The sequence below is a fragment of the Vicia villosa genome, unplaced genomic scaffold (assembly GCF_029867415.1).
Source record: "Vicia villosa cultivar HV-30 ecotype Madison, WI unplaced genomic scaffold, Vvil1.0 ctg.002103F_1_1, whole genome shotgun sequence".
In the NCBI taxonomy this organism is placed as follows: Eukaryota; Viridiplantae; Streptophyta; class Magnoliopsida; order Fabales; family Fabaceae; genus Vicia; species Vicia villosa.
In genome coordinates, this window is record NW_026705840.1 from 18,959 (window position 1) to 25,716 (window position 6,758).

General features: G+C 32.8%; 1 pseudogene; it reads right to left on the minus strand.

The window, feature by feature from the left end:
* Positions 1-298: 298 nt before the first annotated feature.
* Positions 299-3,109, minus strand: LOC131637870 (protein IQ-DOMAIN 6-like; annotated as a pseudogene).
* Between the last annotated feature and the right edge of the window lie 3,649 nt (positions 3,110-6,758).

Below are 6,758 nucleotides of genomic sequence, written 5' to 3' on the forward strand. Positions count from 1 at the left end.
TGAATGGTTTATTAGGTTAGACAAAGAGATATTGGCGATTGCATCTTAGAGGGAGTTGGAGTTATAGGTTGTAGATGTTGTTTCTGCAATAGTTTGCTATTTCATTTCTCACACAATCCATGTTTTATCTACACTATAAAATCGCCACTTTCTCAGAAAAGAGCACACTTATGTGCTATTAGTGGCTGCAGAAAAACTCAATTTGTTTGTCTCACTGTGTCAAGATGACAATGGACAACAATTTGTTGAACTCATTGAAAACAAACACATCACACGCTGCAACTGCTAGACAAATCCTCTATCTATCGCCGTATCGTTTCTGATAATAACTAGCCCTTAAAGGTGTTGCACAACGATCCTTCCATATGTTAACTGAAGAGTCAGAACCAAAACTTCTTATACTATTATATCCATTAAGAAATGTTGAATTTGTGTTATGAGATGTAACACCCATAATTTCAGTTTATTAATTTAATTTGGATTTAAATTAAATAATTGGAATTTGAGAATTTAAATTGGATTTAATTGGAAAATGAGGGAGTAAGAGCTATTGGGCTTATGGTGTGGTGATAGTAAAAGAGGGGTGCTAATTAGTTAGGCCTTTTACTAAGTTGTGGTTAATTTATTTTATTTTATTTTTCATAAAATAAGAAAAAGGAACCATTTGGAGAGAAAAGAAGAACACGTGAAAAGAGCAAGAGAAGAGAAAGAGGCAAGAACGTGAAACCGGAAGGAGAGCATTCAAGAAATTCATCGAGGTAAGGGGGACTCTTCCTTTTAGTATCTCTTATGTGATCTTAGGTAATAGGTAGATTGATGTATGGTTTGGTTCAATTCTATATTGGGATTGTTAGGTTAGAGTACTCTCATTTGGATTGAATTGATGATGATGGTGTGAACTATTTGGCTAATAATGATGTTTTATGGTGTATAATTGATTGTGTGATGATTATATGCCTGTATGGGATGTCTGGAATCGTTTTTGGGTGAAAAGGATGTGAAATCGCAGAGTCTGAACGCAGACCCGTAATTCTGCAAAATCGCCAGGTCGCGCCGCGAACCTCCTTTTGCGCCGCGAACTGTTGGGCAGAATTCCAAGAAGTTGTGATACGCTCAGGTCGCGCCGCGTCCATGTGTTGGCGCCGCGAAGGCGTAACTTTTTCTCGTTCCGCGCCGCGAACCTGGTTGGCGCCGCGTGCTGTTAGTGACGGAACATTTCTTTAAAAATGCGTAACTTTCAAACTGTAGGTCCGTTTTTAGTGCCGTTTTGGGCGTTGTGCAAGTAATTAAATGTTTTATATGATGAATGATGAATGTAGGCAGTGGCCGACTTTATTTCTATAAAGCTTGATTTACTTACTTGATGAAAATTGACATTGTGTGCATATGAGATAGGTGTAACAATGTAATTGATGTGATGATGAATTGGTTGCGATTATTATTATGATTGTGATGAATGCATGACTATTTGAATGATGTTGAAAACATGTACATACTTATTCGGTGATGTGGTGATGATATGAGTTGTTCATCGTGATTCGGTGTGTTTTAAGTATGTTATATGTGTTTCATTCATTCATATGCATTGATGTTGGATCCCGGTGATGTTTGGATCGTTGGTGGACATATTTCCCATTGTGTGGAAATTGTGTCGATGGGCCGTATCTCGATGAGGCGTAGATCGGTTAGGTGGATTGATTCCACGGTTTATTGGTACCACATGCATAGTGTCAGTTGTGTCATATGCATTCTGTCATAATATGATTGTATGGATTTCTGTAGTGTGTGTTGTAATCTATTATTGTGTGAATTAATAATGGATGTGGATCTGAATATGTATAATTGGTTGAACGGTATATTACGATGCTTGTTGCTTATGAATTGCATAATATTTACTAATTGAGAATGAGACTCACCCTTACATGTTGTCATTTTCAGATTGAGGAGTAGCGGCATTAGTGCTTGGTGAGGATGACTCGTAGAGTTTATCCGTTTATGTTGGGTCGTGTCGGTCATGCTCTGATCTGTAACACTGGGGAACGATAGTTATAGAGTTTTTATGAAATTATCCATTTTATTTGGTGTTGAATTATGATTCCATTTGGTTGTATTTGATGATGTTTAGTATTCCACTGTGATAAACACGATTATGTTTTGGTGAACCGTTTCCTAATGAAGCATGACTTTGACCTTAGTTGATTTAATTATTTTGAATAATTGTGGTACCCTTGTGCATATTTTTTTACTCTGATTAATTATTAAAAATTGCCGCGGGGTTTAGAAGAGTGTTACATGAGACATACAATCGTCCATCGTGAGTCTTTTAGAATTCTGCGAAGAACTTCTGTAAAGCTTTAGTTGATTCTGTCAAACTCATGTAGCTTGGTACATCTTTTTCCTATCTTGCTTCCACCATAACAGTATTGTTGCTGAATGGCATACATGGAGATCCAGATGTACATGAAGATGATATAACGCTATCGTCGTTCATGTATTCAGAGCTTTTGGTGGAAGACGATAGAGTTTGATGACAAATTTTAAGAGCTGCAATCCTAGTTGTCATACCATTCCTTCTTGTTTGAAAAGTAAGAACAAGTTCTTCACTCTTCCTCATTGACATTGGACTCTCCCACGGTTTATTTGCCATCCAACGTTCTAACAAGCCGTTTCCTAAGCTCTTGTTGTCGCGGTTGTGATAATGCTTGAGAGGAGTCACTGATTTTGAGTTCGGACTAGCACTCATTCTTGACTGCAATACAAGCAAACAAGCACATATATTGTAACAAAACTAAACTATTGAGGCTGCCCATTTTGTTTTATTTGTTAGAGTTTTGGGTTTGAATTCAATGTTGTGTCACTTTGTGTGAAAAAATTTGAAAGAGATTTTGATGCATTTTGTTATGAATTCAAGGTTTAATTTGGTTATGGTGCCACTTTGTTGTAATAGTTTGATTTCATTTTGGTTTCGATGACGGCTTGATGTCTATGCCGCGTTATTCGCATAAGATATAGTCGAGAACCATTCATGGGGCAGCAATTCATCTTTTACTGTTGCTGCGAGATTCGGATTCTTGTTTTGTTCATTCTTTGAATTTAATTTAAACACCATGATTTTGTTCATACTTGCGCATCGATGTTGATTTTGTTTTAGTGTTTAAGTCACTTTTAAAGGTGATTTTGATGATTATTGCTCGTGGAAAATTCACTGATTATTGCTCGTTGAAAATTCACTGCTCGTACTGGCTTGTTTAGAAACAGATGATTAGTTTAGAAACAAATGAGAATCTGTTCTCATTTGTGAATTAATGACCATATTTATTGTTGTGTTTACTTGATTTTAAATATGTTTAGCACCATGTACATAATGTTGATTTTGTACAATGTTGTTATGATTCTTGATGTCAATGTTGTTAATCGTTAAGTGATGAACTTACTAACTTTGTGAATTTTCTATAGGGGTTACTTGTGAAGAGTAAAAGTTTGGTCGTTTTCAAGAATATTACATTGTGTGGGACTAGAAGTTGCTAACTTCTATACAGTTAATTAATTGTTCTCTCTCGCCAAAGTAAATTAGTTGTGCTTTGAATGAACTGTGTAATACGATGAATTGACTTGATTTGAAATGTGCGGATAGCAAGAGTCGCCACCGACTTTTATTTTATCCAAATTAAATAGAAAGGCTAAAAGAACAGAAAAAAACCTTTTTAAAGAAAACTGAGTTCGGGGGGTAATTTATACAAAGGGAAGGTGTAAGGCACCCTTTGCATCCATGGTTTTCCATGGGCTCTTAATTGCTTAGCTCACTTTATTTTCAAAAATGTTTGAATTGTTTGAAAAGTGGAGTGTGAATAGAAATTTGAATAAGATCTTTAGCTTGTAAATTAGCGTAGTCTTTTTCAAAAGTATTTGAAAATTAGTGGGAAAAAGAGTTTGAATTTGAATTTGAATTTGAAAAAGAGCAAGCAATTAAAAAGCAATTACCCTAAGTTTGAAAAAATGTTCTTTTAGCTTTTCAGAGTGAAAGGGTCTATCCATACCATAAAGAGGGTAGGAAGTCTTTCAATTGGATGTTTAAGGGTCATCAAGAATAATCATTCGCCACAAGACTGTCCCTACCATAAAGAGGGCAGGTAGTCTAAGGGAAGGATATAATAGTCATTTAATATCTTTAGGCATCATGCGAGGATACCTTAGCAATTGGACAATCATCTTATTTTTCCGAGGTAGCATCGAGGGAGTTTCAATAACTTTAAAGGCAACATTGCTTTAGGTATCCTCGGAATCGAGGGACTTGACTATTCTTAGGCAACACAATTAAGGCAACAAGGCTACAGTAATAAGGCAACAAGGCAACCAGGGGGATTACCCTAAAGGTGTGTGTGTGGCACAATCAAGTGGTTAACTTCGATGATATTTATCTTGTAAATTAGTGATCTAGGTTCAATTAATAGTCTTGCACTCCCTAAGATTACTAACCACGCAGTTTAAAATTGCAGAAATTAAAGGCAGAAAAATAAAAGTCCTACGCTATTACAATAAACACCTGCGGGGAAGGGGAAATAAAAGACAGAGAATAAGAGAGATGAATAATTAATTTAATTATCTTTATCTTGAGCCTTGATCTTCCTCGAACCTTCGATTGACTCTGAACATCTGAGAATTAAACGGAAAATAATAGGGGTGAGTGTAGGAGAGATTCATTGACGGTGGATGCGAACCCTAATTTAATTCGTAAGGCAAAAAATAACAGTAAAATGATTTAAATAAGAAAAGGATTAAAACTTAGCTTTTCGATTGGTATGGCGCATGGATGAAGGATTTTGGTTACTCCTGAAAATTAACCACGAAGAAGAAAAATGTTAGTGCATTAAAGATCTCAACAATTATAACGTGGCAGATCAAAAATTAAAATAATAATAATTTAGGCAAACAAATGAAAAATAAAAAAGGCTAAACCCCAAATGGGGAGCAAGTTAACCACAGTTAATAGAATAAATAAGGCAAGGCAAATGACATAAGGCAAACAAAATTTTTGGAGAGAGGGTAACCCTGATTATTTTTAATAACTAAACAAACCTAAATTAAATTAATCATAATTATCAAAAAAACTAAAATTAATTTAACTTAACAATAGAAGTTAATTTTATTAAAAATAAGTTGTTGTTATATAAAAAATAGTTTTTAAAAAGAATTAATAAAAGTGTTGTTTTTAGAAAGGAATAAAGAAAATAAAAAAAAAATAAGAGGAGAGAAAAAAAGAAACTCAGCTCTGGATTCTGTGTGGCTGCTCCATGAGGGTGCATGATGAGAAAGTGGTCAGCAAAGTTGTTTGGCCAAAACAAGGTTAATGGCCAAAGGAAATACCTGCAAAAAAGGATAGTAATAATGTTAATAATGATAATAATAATAATAATAATAATAATAATAATAATAATAATAATAATAATAATAATAATAATAATAATAATAATAATAATAATAATAATAATAATAATAATAACACAAGAAAAAAATTGGGGTTTAGAAAATTAAATTATGGACAAAATTACGAATAACCTAGATTTGGTCAAATACCAAAAGGTTTTTGGCCAAATATGAATAACCTTGATTTGGCCAAATACCAAAAGGTAAAGAAATTGGGGTACCATCCACTTGGTCAATCCATAGAAAACCTGTTCATAAACCAACGCAATGTTACGGTTAAGAAAACAAATGGGAAAATAGAAACGTGATTAAAATAAAATCAAAAAAATATAAAAACCTGATCATAAATCAAATAAAATAAAATAACGAAGCTACAAATTTTTTGAGATTTTTTTGAAAATTTGAAAATAGAAATTAAATCAAATAAAATAGAAAAACGAGCAATTTGCGATTATGAACTTCTGGAAAAAATTAGGAGCAAATCGAAACAGTAGTTTCAGAATTCGGCTGATAGGCTGGAAAATTTATCACTCTGCTCCAACCGGAATTGAAACCCTGAAGAAGGAGAAGTAGGAGAACATATTTTTTGTATTTGTGAGAAGAGAGAGAGAGAGAGAGAGAGAGAGAGAGAGAGAGAGAGAGAGAGAGAGAGAGAGAGAGAGAGAGAGAGAGAGAGAGAGAATAAGGGTTAGAATTGTTCGTTTTTTTTTAAGTGTAGAACCTAGTGCTATTTATACATAAAAATTAGGTTAACAAAAATATTAAAAGAATCAATTAATTAATTAATAAATCATAACTCTAAATAAAATATATTTTGATTTTGATTTTTGAAATATTTAACTAATTATGTTGATTCTTTCCTAAACTATACAATTATACGATATTTAGAAATATGAACAAAATCTTTGTAAATCTTTTTTTTCATGATTTTTAGACTAAAATTACAAAAAATAAAGATTTTAATGAAAATAATAATATTTTAAAAATGCCTAATAAATAAATACGAAAATAATAATTAAATGATGAAAAAAATACTATTTTTGATTTTTTTAATATTTTATGATTTTTGGTGATTTTTTGACTAAAAAATACATAAAAGTGAAAATTAACTATTTTAAAAAATGCCTATTTAATTAGTACGAAAATTAAAATTAAAATGATAAAAAAATGCAATTTTTGAATAAATGGAAATAAAGTTAGAACTAAAATTAAAAAGAAAGTAAAAGGGAAAATGTTAGAAGTGGGATTTGAACTCGGGACCTCGCGCTAATGAAGCTTTCACGCTCAAATTCTTACCAATTGTGCCAATTCATTTATTCGAAATAAAATGGCGT